Here is a 14133-nt window from a genome sequence, read left to right on the forward strand (position 1 = left end):
TAAGGCCTGCCGGGCTATCTTGCCAGCTCCGCTCCTGCTCTCTTGACACATCACAGCACAAGTGTCACCTGTAGGCTCCTCTATAGGAAATGGCTGCCATGTGGTGAATGGCCGCCACTTCATTATCTGGCGGCTTGGCACCGCACTGATTGACAACGTGAGTCGTGCTTGGGAGGTTGGTGAGGCGGTTCTGCCCCCGCGAGCCTCGACAGGCTCTGTCGGGGAGACTTGGTTGCTTTGCTTCTGGTGGTGGCCTCGTCCCTTGCCGGGCTCGCCTGCCCGACAAGGGAGGCCTTTCTCTTACCGATATCCTGCTTCTTGGATTCAGTCTTGGTCCTTCCAAGCTGCATGTTGGCTCTTCAAATCTCTTGGTTCTCCAATCTCTGTCTTGCCCTTGGCTTGTCCGTGCACGAGTTAGGGGAAAATATCAGCCCCCATATATTTTCCCCAACAAAAGAGAAGCACTTTCTTTATCTACATTGGAAATGAAATGATAGAGAGGACACTCGCTCTATTTTAACTGTATTATTATTTCATTTTATTAGTGGCACTAGGGTCGAGCAGGTGGCAAGTGAGATGTACCGTGTGTTGCAAGGATGGAGGTCGGGGGTGCTTAGACTGGGATGCTGAAGCTGGCTCTTTCAGTCCCTATCTTCCCCCCTGATGTTTCTATGGTAGCATTTGGGTTGTAATCCAAACTTGGTCGAGTTGGTGATGCGTCCCCCTACCTGCCTAGCTTATGTGGCAAACTTGTCTCCTGTTAGTACTCAGTCCGTTCTAGTAGTAGTAGTTGCATAACTGCCCGTTTGCACTGAGATGTTGTCGGATAATTGTTCTCTATGGTTGGGTTTCTTTAATGAAATCGGAGGAAACCCCCTCTTTCGATATATAAAAAAAATCAGTGCCACTAGCTGTGCCAAAACATTGCCTCAAATTAATAGTGCCACCAGATTAAGGTGCAAAATAATAACATTACTGGTCTATCATGGCAGTGCCAAAACAGTAGCACAAGAGCAGAATCAACACACATGGTGTTTGGCAAATGGTCGGACCAAAAAGGAACATACCTCGTGATGGGAACCATATCTGCAGTCAATGCCATCATAGAAGGGATGACACCAGTCACCAACATGGATGATTCAATTCATGGGACCTTTTTGTGCATTTCACCTAAAATGAAGCAATGTCCCATGAGCTAGCAGCTTCTTCTTCATTAGTTGCAATAAAATTGACAACATCAAGATTGGTTGTGAAGCTCGTGGAATGTTCAACTATAATTTGGATATCATTTGTGCAGCTCAACTAAGATCAAGCATGAAATGTATATCTCTGTTTGCATAAAAAGGTGGAAAGAAGGGTGACTAACAAGTGATGAAACATCAAATGAAAAGAAGCATGTTCCTGATCTGAATGGCGATCCTACAAGGACAGTAGCAATTTCTAAAGCAGCAGCATTGCCAGATATTAGTGTGGGGATTAGGATTAACTATGACAACCGTTAAATACGACATTACTTTAATGGTGCCATTGCTTCATTTTACCAGCAACATTACATTAACAGCTGCTAAAGAGTTGGTATTTGGGTACGGGAGAGTAGGCGGACCAGGACAGTTGCATTTCTAATGAAAAGAAGCAACGTATCTTAATGGGAAATTTAGCAGCGCATGAAAAACAGTGCCATTGATTCATATTACTGGAGGCATTACATTGAAACCATCATTGGCTTAATGTGTCCTTACTTTTAACAGTGCGACTGCTACATTTTACCAGTGGCATTACATAAGAGGGGCTCGGGGAAACAAATATCAGAACAGGATATCTGGGTTGGTCCCATTTTTGTTATGTATATCCACCTTATACTGTGTGGGGCTAGCAAATCTAGTGCTGGACATACTTTGTTGACTTGTCCCCTAGTCCCCACTTTCTTTCCTTTTTCAACCAATAGATCGGTTTATATTGAGTTTGTACTGTGTTTCCCATTATTTCCCTATTAGACCAAGAGACCACTTGGATGGCCAGCTGTAACACCCTCGATGCGACTATATCTCCCACGTGTCGAGGCACGACTTAGAGGCATAATCGCATTGAAGGCATATGTCGCAAGTTAGGCAATCTTCACAACATCCCATGTAATAAGATAATAAAAGGGGAGATAACATAGTTGGCTTACACTCGCCACGTCAATCAAGTACATAAATAACATTATATCATCCAAACACTCATGGCCCGACTACGGCGCCAAAATAAAAGATAACCCAACATGCGACACGGTCCCGATCACCCCCAACAAGGCACCACTACTGATCATCGGGAAAAGAAACATAGTAACATTGAGAGTCCTCGTCGAACTCCCACTTGAGCTCAAGCGTGTCTCCTGGAGCGGAATCATCAGGCCCTGCATCTGGTGTAATAGTAATCTGTGAGCCACAGGGACTCAGCAATCTCGCACCCTCGCGATCAAGACTATTTAAGCTTATAGGTAAGGCAAGGTAAATATGTGGAGCTGCAGCAAAGCGACTAGCAAAATATGGTGGCTAACTTATTTGCAAAAGAGAGCGAGAAGAGGAGGCAAAGCGCGAGCGAGAAACTAGAGAGCAACCTGCGCAAACATTACTCCAACACCGTGTCCACTTCCCGGACTCCGCCGAGAAGAGGCCATCACGGTAACACACTCAGTTGATTCATTTTAATTAAGTTAAGGTTCAAGTTATCTACAACCGGACATTAACAAATTCCCATCTGCCCATAACCGTGGGCACGGCTTTCGAAAGTTCAAATCCCTGCAGGGGGGTCCCAACTTAGCCCATGACAAGCTCTCACGGTCAACGAAGGAATAGACCTCCTCCCAAGATGTTCCGATCAGACTCGGTATCTCGGTTCTTCAAGACACTTCGATAGGTTAAAACAAGACCAGCAACACCGCCCGAATGTGCCGACAAATCCCGATAGGAGCTGCACATATCTCTTTCTCAGGTCACACTCAGATTGTCTAAACTTCCGGTAGGCCAGCCCAGAGTTGCCCTTGGTAGCCACCGGCGGCTGACAGTTTGGACCAACACTCAGAGGAGCACTGGCCCGGGGGGGTTAAAATAATGATGACCCTTGAGTCTGCAGAACCCAAGGGAAAAAAAGGCTAGGTGACAAATGGTAAAACCAAGGTTGGGCATTGCTGGAAAAGCTTTAATCAAGGCGAACTATCAAGGGGTTCCCATTATAACCCAACCGTGTAAGGAACACAAAATCCGGGAACATAACACCAATATGACGGAAACTAGGGCGGCAAGAGTGGAACAAAACACTAGGCGTGAGGCCGAGCCTTCCACCCTTTACCAAGTATATAGATGAATTAAGATAACAAGATAATATAATGATATCCCAACAAGTAAATAAATGTTCCAACAAGTATATAGATGCATAGAGGGATCTAGGAGAGTCCAAATGAGGTGCGGTTTTCGGCCACGCGATCGTGATCGAGCGCTCTAGATGATGGAGCAGGTTTAGGTGGGTTTTGGGCCAAATTGGAGGGGTATTGGGCTGCAACACACACGAGGCCTTTTCGGTCCCTCGGTTAACCGTTGGAGTACCAAATGAAGTCCAAATGATATGAAATTTGACAGGCGATCTACCGGTAGTAAACCAAGGCCGCTTGGCAGGTCTTGGTCCAATCCGGAAATGTTTAACCCCCACACACAAAAGAAAGGTAGAAATGACCACCGGAGGAGAACGAAGCGCCGGAATGCAAAATGGACAACGGGGAAAATGCTCGGATGCATGAGATGAACACGTATGCAAATGCAATGCACATGATGACATGATATGAGATGCATGACAACAATCACAACACACAGAGACAAAGACCCGAACCCGAGAAAATAAAATAACTTAACGCCTGAAACGGCAAGAGTTGGAGTACAAATTGGGAAAGTTACATCCGGGGTGTTACAACACTCCACCACTACGAAAGGATCTCGTCCCGAGATCTAGGACTGAAAGAACGCCGGGTACTCAGAACGGAGGTGATCCTCGCGTTCCCATGTAGCTTCACGGTCGGAATGGTGTGACCACTTAACTTTGAGAAATTTGATTGACTTGTTGCGAGTCTTGCGTTCAGTCTCTTCAAGAATAGCAACTGGGTGCTCACGATAAGAGAGATCTTCTTGGAGCTCAATGTCCTCGAAGTTGACGGTGCGGTCAGGAGTCTTGAAGCACTTTCGAAGCTGAGAGACATGGAACACGTCATGAACATTTGCAAAGTTTGAAGGAAGCTCGAGTTGATAGGCGAGGTCGCCTCTCTTGCTGACAATCTTGAAAGGTCCCACGTATCTAGGAGCAAGCTTCCCTTTGATACCGAAGCGACAAGTACCTTTCATAGGAGAGACGCGGAGGTAAACATGATCTCCGATCTCGAAAGCCAAATCATGGTGCTTACTATCATAGTAGCTGTTCTGGCGGGATTGGGCTGCTTTGAGGTTATCACGAATGACTTTGCACATTTCCTCTGCCTCCGTGATTAAGTCATTGCCCAAAAGCTGACGTTCACCGGTTTCAGACCAGTTGAGAGGGGTATGGCACTTCCTGCCATACAGAATTTCAAATGGGGCCTTGCCCGAACTTGCTTGAAAACTGTTGTTGTAGGAGAATTCAGCATAAGGAAGACAATCCTCCCACTTCATGCCGAAGGAGATCACACAAGCCCTGAGCATATCTTCAAGAATCTGGTTGACGCGCTCGACTTGACCGCTAGTTTGAGGATGGAAAGCTGTGCTGAAGCGGATGTTAGTGCCCATGGCCTTCTGAAAAGAATCCCAAAACTTTGAGGTAAAGATGCTGCCACGGTCTGAAGAGATCACTTGTGGAATACCGTGCAGAGAGACAATACGAGAGGTATAGAGTTCCGCCAATTGAGCTGCAGTGATCGACTCTTTGATAGGCAGAAAGTGAGCCACTTTGGTGAGTTTGTTGATGACAATGAATATAGCATCATTGCCACGTTTGGACTTTGGAAACCCAGTCACGAAGTCCATTTCAATGTGTTCAAACTTCCATTCTGGAATGGTAAGAGGTTGGAGGAGACCTGCTGGGCTTTGGTGTTCTGCCTTCACTCTTCTGCAGACATCACATTCATTCACGAATTGAGCAATCTCGCGCTTCATTCGAATCCACCAATAAGCTTGCTTGAGGTCCTGATACATCTTCGTGCTCCCAGGGTGGATGGAGAGGAGAGAATTGTGAGCCTCGTTCATGATCACTTTACGAAGTTCACCTTTGGGTACAACAATACGATCCTCGAAGAAGAGAGTGTCCTTGTCATCAAGGCGGTAGCACTTGTACTTGGGCTGACTCTTGGCAATCCCAATCTTCACCTTTTTCACCATAGCATCAAGAAGCTGGACTTGGCGAATCTGGTCTTCCAAGGTAGGAGAGACTTGAAGGTTGGCGAGGAAACCTTGAGGAACAATTTTTAGATTAAGTTTGCGGAAAGCTTCACAAAGCTCGAGTTGATAAGGCTTGAGAATCAGACTGTTGCAGTAAGCCTTTCTGCTCAATGCGTCAGCAATCACATTGGCCTTGCCTGGAGTATACTCGATACTCGGATTATACTCTTGAATTATTTTGACCCATCGAGTTTGCCTGAGGTTGAGATTAGGCTGAGGAAGATGTACTTGAGACTCTTGTGATCAGTGAAAATGTCCACTTTTCTTCCCAATAGAAGATGTCTCCAAGTCAAAAGAGCATGCACAAGTGTCGCCAACTCGAGATCATGAGTGGGGTAGTTCTTCTCATTGGGCTTCAACTGGCAAGAGGTATAAGCAACAACTTTCTTCTCTTGCATCAATACTGCGCCAAGACCTTGGAGAGAGGCATCACAAAAGACCTCGTACGGCTTGGATTCATCAGGCGGAGTTAGAATTGGAGCAGTGATCAATATCTCTTTCAAAGTGTTGAAAGCAATGTCACACTCCGGAGACCAAATGTACTTGACGTGCTTCTGGAGAAGATTTGAGAGAGCTTTCGCGATCTTAGAAAAGTTTTCAATGAATCTTCGGCAATAGCTTGCAAGACCGAGGAAGCTACGGAGTTGCTTCACGTTCTGAGGAGGTTCCCAATTCACAATTGCAGACACCTTCTCAGGATTCACGGCAATGCCCTTGGCATAGATGATATGACCAAGATAAAGAACCTCATCGAGCCAAAATTCACACTTGGAGAACTTGGCGTAGAACTGATGTTCCCTGAGCTTATCGAGTACCAAACGCAAGTGCTTGGCATGATCTTCCTTGTTCTTCGAGAAAACCAGGATGTCATCGAGATACACAAAAACGAAGTCATTGGTGTAGGCGTTGAAGATGAAGTTCATCATGCGAGAGAACGTCGAAGGAGCGTTGACGAGGCCAAAAGACATGATAGTGTATTCATATGAACCATAGCTTGTCCTGAAAGCCGTCTTGGGAATATCTTGCTCACGGACTCGAATCTGATGATAACCCATACGGAGATCAACCTTGGAGAATACTTGGGCACCTTTGAGTTGTTCGAACAGCTCATTGATGTTGGGAAGTGGGTATTTGTTCTTGATGGTCTTCTTGTTCAATGGGCGGTAATCAACACAAAGTCGGTCTGTTCCATCCTTCTTCTTCACAAAAAGAACACCACAACCCCACGAAGAAGAACTAGGCCAGATGAGACCCATTTTCTCTTGAATATCGAGTTGCTTCTTCAGCTCCTTCAACTCTTCAGGTCCGAGCTTGTAAGGACGTTTGCACACAGGTTCCGTGCCAGGCTCAAGATCAATAACGAATTCAACTAGCCGGTGCGGAGGCATTCCTGGAAGCTCTTCTGGAAAGACGTCTTGATATTCGCAAATGACTGGAATCTGCAAGATGGCATCGAGTTCACCCTTCTCATTGAGAGAAAACAGATGGATAGTATCATCATGAGCAGCAAAGACAATTACATCCTCAGACGAATGAGTCAATTGAATCTGCCTAGCTGCACAATCAAGCTGAGCCTTGTGCTTAGAAAGCCAATCCATTCCGAGAATAAGATCAATATCCGAGTTACCAAGGATCATTGGAGAAGCCAGAAACTTGAAATCACCCATCGAGATAGAAATATCCGGAACTTGGTAGTTAGCAAGCAAGCATCTACCCGGAGAGACAACTGCTAATGGCTTATGCATAACTTGAGAAAACCACCCATGCTTAGATGCAAAAGGTCTCGAGATAAAACAATGCGAAGCACCAGTGTCAAAAAGAACTTTTGCAGGGACATCATTAACAGGAAGGTTACCCATGATGACATCTGATGAATCCTCTGCCTGAGCTGCATTCACCATATTGACCTTGGCGTACTTGGGGTTATGCTTGACCACAGCTGTACTTGCCGATCTGACAGGAGGAGGAGAAGGAGGAAGACGCCTCTGGTTGAAACACTTGTTGGCATAGTGACCCTTCTGTTGGCACTTGTTGCACGTGACCTTTGAAAGCGGACGGTGATACGGAGCACTCGATCTTGGAGCTTGAGACGAAGTCTTGTTCTGAAAGCCAGGGTTGGTTGGGTGGGAAGAACCACTGCCACCTTTGCTCTTCTGCTGATACGGCTAACGGAACGGAGGAGGAGGAAGCCAAAACTTCTGCTGCCTGGCCACTTGAGTAGAGGAAGAAGGAGTAACATCTCCGACTCGCTTCTTGGAAGCATCACACCTCAACTGAGCAGCCTCTTGCTTCAGTGCCATGTTGTAGAACTCATCGTACCTCAAGGGCTCGAAGAGAACAAGAGCTAGCTGAATTTCTTCTTTGAGACCACCCCTGAACTGGTATATCATGCTCTTCTCATCAGGTACGTCCTGCTTGGCAAAGCGGGCGAGCTTCTGGAACAACTTGTTGTAGTCATAGACAGACAAAGAGCCTTGCTTCAGGTTGCGGAATTCCTCACGCTTGCTTTCAACCACGCTCTCAGGAATATGATGAGCTCGAAAATCTTGACGGAAATCATCCCAAGTGATAACACGTCCACCTCTGGAGTCCTTGTATTGCTGGAACCATTCTGCAGCTTGATCTTTGAGTTGGAAGGAAGCAAACTTGACAAAGTCCTCAGGCCTGACGTTACTGCACTCGAAATGCTTGCACAGATCCACTAGCCAATCGTCAGCATCGGTTGCCTCAACACAATTGCTGGAAGTCTTTGCCCCGTTAGCAAGGAACTGGTTGAGTGAAGCAAAGTGATTCTGATTGCTGCCTTGATTCCCTTGGTTGCCTTGATTGCGCTCTTGAAGAATTTGCATGATCAACTGTGTGTTTGCATTGGTTGCGGCCATCACAGCTTGCCATGCCTCCGGAGGAGGTGGTGGTGGTGGCGGATCAGGATTTGGAGTCGTGCGCGTTGGAGGAGCCATCCTGAAGAGGTTGACCACCATTAGCACATTGACAGACAAATATTGAAGTTGAATCCAACGGAATGAAAATTGCAACATATAGTCTTCACATCCGAACAAAATGAACGAATGCATTCCTCTTGAAATGGTCACATATCCATAACTTGAGAAGCCACGTAGAATTAAGGTGGAGAAATAATTCAACAAGGTACGGATCAAGAACGAATAATCGGTAAGAAATCCCAATCTCAAACCAAATATCCGTGGAAGAAGAACTAGAGCTACAAGAATTCCCACCTATGAAACTCCTGAACCTTTCCTGTTATGCAATCTGGTGTTGGGGATACAGGGGAAGCATAATATCTCACCCAAACTAGCAAATCCTACATCCAGCTGTATCCATCCTTCAACACATAACCAAGAAACCTTTGGAAACCATCTACCTCAACCTTCGAAAAGCATCCGTTATACAAGTTATGGCGATACTCCCGAACTCCCGCCCCAGTACTGGGTGGCATCGAGGTTATCTCACCAACGAACCGCATAAAAGAGATTTTCGATGTCGGCGTACTAAACTCAGGTATTCCAGAACTGCAACGATAAAATTATGATGACAACACCTCAGAGCTCAACTCCCCGGGACACTTCCACTAAACTCCTGACAGGAGGAACCAAGACAATGTTCTCATCATAAAACCATCGGAACGATTCCAAGATACCCGCGTGATCCTAAATTTTTTTTAGTGAAATTTGAGAAGAGAAGAGTCAAAACTCTACGTCAGGATGCCTTACCAGAGCAATGAGGAGACTGGGAAGTAAAAAGAATTCCTAAACTCTTCGATATATAATTCCTAAATGACTCAAAACATTTTTCTAGACACAACTCGGCCGCTAAAAACGATCAAGCAATGGGGCTCCTAAGGTCGGGGAAGGCTCTGATTACCAACTTGTAACACCCTCGATGCGACTATATCTCCCACGTGTCGAGGCACGACTTAGAGGCATAATCGCATTGAAGGCATATGTCACAAGTTAGGCAATCTTCACAACATCCCATGTAATAAGATAATAAAAGGGGAGATAACATAGTTGGCTTACACTCGCCACGTCAATCAAGTACATAAATAACATTACATCATCCAAACACTCATGGCCCGACTACGGCGCCAAAATAAAAGATAACCCAACATGTGACACGGTCCCGATCACCCCCAACAAGGCACCACTACTGATCATCGGGAAAAGAAACATAGTAACGTTGAGAGTCCTCGTCGAACTCCCACTTGAGCTCAAGTGCGTCTCCTGGAGCGGAATCATCAGGCCCTGCATCTGGTGTAATAGTAATCTGTGAGCCACAGGGACTCAGCAATCTTGCACCCTCGCGATCAAGACTATTTAAGCTTATAGGTAAGGCAAGGTAAATATGTGGAGCTGCAGCAAAGCGACTAGCAAAATATGGTGGCTAACTTATTCACAAAAGAGAGCGAGAAGAGGAGGCAAAGCGTGAGCTGAAACTAGAGAGCAACCTGCGCAAACATTACTCCAACACCGTGTCCACTTCCCGGACTCCGCCGAGAAGAGGCCATCACGGTAACACACTCAGTTGATTCATTTTAGTTAAGTTAAGGTTCAAGTTATCTACAACCGGACATTAACAAATTCCCATCTGCCCATAACCGCGGACACGGCTTTCGAAAGTTCAAATCCCTGCAGGGGAGTCCCAACTTAGCCCATGACAAGCTCTCACGGTCAACGAAGGAATAGACCTCCTCCCAAGACGTTCCGATCAGAGTCGGTATCTCGGTTCTTTAAGACACTTCGACAGGTTAAAACAAGACCAGCAACACCGCCCGAATGTGCCGACAAATCCCGATAGGAGCTGCACATATCTCTTTCTCAGGGCACACTCAGATTGTCTAAACTTCCAGTAGGCCAGCCCAGAGTTGCCCCTGGTGGCGACCGGCGGCTGACAGTTTGTACCAACACTCAGAGGAGCACTGGCCGGGGGGGTTAAAATAATGATGACCCTTGAGTCTGCAGAACCCAAGGGAAAAAAAGGCTAGGTAGCAAATGGTAAAACCAAGGTTGGGCATTGCTGGCAAAGCTTTAATCAAGGCAAACTATCAAGGGGTTCCCATTATAACCCAACCGCGTAAGGAACACAAAATCTGGGAACATAACACCGATATGACGGAAACTAGGGCGGCAAGAGTGGAACAAAACACTAGGCGAGAGGCCGAGCCTTCCACCCTTTACCAAGTATATAGATGCATTAAGATAACAAGATAATATAATGATATCCCAACAAGTAAATAAATGTTCCAACAAGGAACAGCCTCCAATCTTCACCTGCAACTAGCAATGCTATAAGAGGGGGTTGAGCAAAGCAGTAACATAGCCAATCAACGGTTTGCTAGGACATGGTGGGTTAGAGGTTTGACATGGCAATTTGGGAGGCTTGAAAGCAAGTGGTAGGCATCGTAGCATTGGCATAGCAAAAGAGCGAGCAAACTAGCATAGCAAAGATAGTAGTGATTTCGAGGGTATGATCATCTTGCCTGCACAGTTGTCAGAGTTGACTGGATCCTCGAAAGCAAACTCAACGGGCTCCTCGTTAGCGAACTCGTCTCCCGGCTCTACCCAAACAAGACAAACAAGCAACAAGGACACAATCAACCACGTGCAAGGATCCAACAAAATGATGCGATGATGGTATGCTATGCGGGATGCGATGCGGGATGCTTATGCGAGATATGACAGGCAATGCAAGAACCTGGCCTCAACTTGGGAATCCAAGTGTGCCACTGAAAAGATGAGATGAAATCCCTTGAAAACGATATAAAGAACGCCGGAATCGGAGTTACGGTTTGGAAATGGCAAGCGATTCAAAAATGACACCGGTCTGCGATTTACAGCAAGTAGCCATCTAAATGCAATGAGATGAACATGCTACAACACTCAAACATGGCAACAAAATACATGGCAGGGATGCATTCAAGATTCTTAACAAAATTCTAGCACTGAGATACGGCCAATTCATCCATTAACAGGTTCAAACAAGCATGGCAAAAATGCATATGACAAACAGATCTCAGACTTAGTGAAATTAACACTTGTCTGGAATTTCAGATCAGGTAGCACTCTTCGGAGCAACAAAACTACATGCTACAGGACCTGAACATGACAAAGTAAAGCATGGCATGGAGCTAATCAGAGAGCATAAAAAAAGTCCCTTAGTGACCTTGAGCCAAAAGGGATCAGAAAATACAATTGCAAGCATGTGAACATAGCAAAAACATAATCAGTTTTCAGACTTAGTGAAAACTGGCACATGCTGAAATATAACTCAAGTAGGCATGTTTACGAGCTTGATGCACTCACTACGGTGCAAGTCATGAAAGGCTAAGCATACATCTATTAATAATACACAAAATGCAAGATAGACATGGCAAGAACAATAGCATAGCATGCACGGATCAACTACCACATCATCGGCAAAATTGCAAACAAGTTGACAATCTGCCCAGATTCACAAAGTAGCAAAAGTAGAGCTCGATTGACTCAAGCTAGGTTGCTCCATAATTGCAAACAAAGACATGGATGGATAGAGCACTACAATATAAACAAAACATCCTTACTGATCATCCTCAAAAGAGGCACGGATCACTAGGAAACAACATGAACATATGACAACATGAGATAAACAGCTCAAGGACTTAGTGGAAATGTTAAGCCCCTGAAAACAGAATTACCAGGTGCACTACTTTGCAAGCTCGTGCTAGTCGCCACACACATCACAAAAATACATGGGTTGCACCTCTGGAGAGATGACAAAGCCCTTAACAAAACATATGTAGAACTCATGGACATATCATGCACACAATAATCATGGCAAAAATGACAAAAAGCTAAATGGAGTAGCAGATCTGACAAATATCTCAAGTAGCCCTCTTCTAACAGCATTTCGGGCATCAAGATGAACTAAAATGAAAATGATGCAATGGAATAAAATGATGTACTCTCTGAGATTAACATTTTGATATGCTACATGCATGAATCGGAGCTACAGATGCAAAGTTACGGGGCTATGAACATGAGCACATGGATCTGCGATTTCAGGACTTAGAAGAAATTTACCCCGCGCGGATCTAGGGTTTGACCCGGCACGCGAACCGAGGCGGTCGGAGCACTGTTCACTGGAGACGGGCAGGGCGGCGGCCACCGGAGCTGAGGGGCTTGCCGGGGAGCGGTCAGGGAGGCGGAGGAGGAGCAGATCCGGCCTCCCCCGGCCGGATCCAGCGACGAGGAGGCGCGGGGAAGGGGCCGGCGAGGCGGCTTGCGGGCGGCGCCGGACGGGCGGCGCAGCGGCCAACGCCGGCGAGGTGGCGGGGAGAGCGGGGCGGCGCCGGGCGGAGGAAGACGAGAGGCGCGGGCGCGGGCGACGGGCCGGGAGGGCCCCACCTGGGCCCCGGCGGGCCGGCTCGCGGCGGCGCGGGGGAAGTGGGCGCGGTCGGCGGACGAATCGGGCGAGGAGAGGGAGAGGTTAGGGTTTGCCCGAGATTTTGGAAGGAGATCTATATATAGGCATAGAGGGAGCTAGGAGAGTCCAAATGAGGTGCGGTTTTTGGCCACGTGATCGTGATCGAGCGCTCTAGATGATGGAGCATGTTTAGGTGGGTTTTGGGCCAAATTGGAGGGGTGTTGGGCTGCAACACACACGAGGCCTTTTCGGTCCCTCGGTTAACCGTTGGAGTACCAAACGAAGTCCAAATGATACGAAACGTGATAGGAGGTCTACCGGTAGTAAACCAAGGCCGCTTGGCAAGTCACGGTCCAATCCGGAAATGTTTAACCCCCACACACGAAAGAAAGGTAGAAATGACCACCAGAGGAGAACGAAGCGCCGGAATGCAAAACGGACAACGGGGAAAATGCTCGAATGCATGAGATGAACACGTATGCAAATGCAATGCACATGATGACATGATATGAGATGCATGACAACAATCACAACACACGGAGACAAAGACCCGAACCCGAGAAAATAAAATAACTTAACACCTGAAACGGCAAGAGTTGGAGTACAAATTGGGAAAGTTACATCCGGGGTGTTACAACAGCTCTGCTCCTTTTCGCCCCCATCATTTCCTCTTTCGACCAAGTCCTAGATTCAGGTAACAAATCGTCCCCCACCCCCACACCCCCTTTATTCCCTGTTTGAACCAAGTAGTACTAGATTCGACTGCATGAACTAATTTTACCTCTTAACAATAAAAATTTAGGTGGCAGTACTGGAATCAGGATCTTTACCGGCAACCAGTTCTTTGTCGTCTGCTAGCTAACGGCAAAGAAGGTCTTTGCCATCAGCTTAAAAAGCTGGCGGCAAAGACCATGTTTGCCGTTAGCCAGTTCTTTGCCGTCTGCTAGCAGACGACATAGAAGCTTTGTCGTCTGCTAGCAGATGGAAAGAGGGAGAGGGTGGCCCACTAATGAGAACCACCTAACGGCCACTTTCTTTGCCATCTGCTAGCAGACGGCAAAGCTTCTTTACTGTCTGCTAGCAGACGGCAAAGAGAATAGCCAACCTAACGTTCATTTCCCCTCGGCCCCACCCCACTAGCTATGCTCTTTGTCGTGTGCTAGCAGATGATAAAGAAATTAAACCTAACTAAAAAACGGTCAGCCCCGCGCCCCACCCCTCTCTCTCCCTCACCTCACCTGCGTAGCCCCCGTGCCTGCCGCCGACCCCCACCGACCCC

The sequence above is a fragment of the Triticum dicoccoides genome, chromosome 1A (genome assembly GCF_002162155.2).
Source record: "Triticum dicoccoides isolate Atlit2015 ecotype Zavitan chromosome 1A, WEW_v2.0, whole genome shotgun sequence".
Lineage (NCBI taxonomy): Eukaryota > Viridiplantae > Streptophyta > Magnoliopsida > Poales > Poaceae > Triticum > Triticum dicoccoides.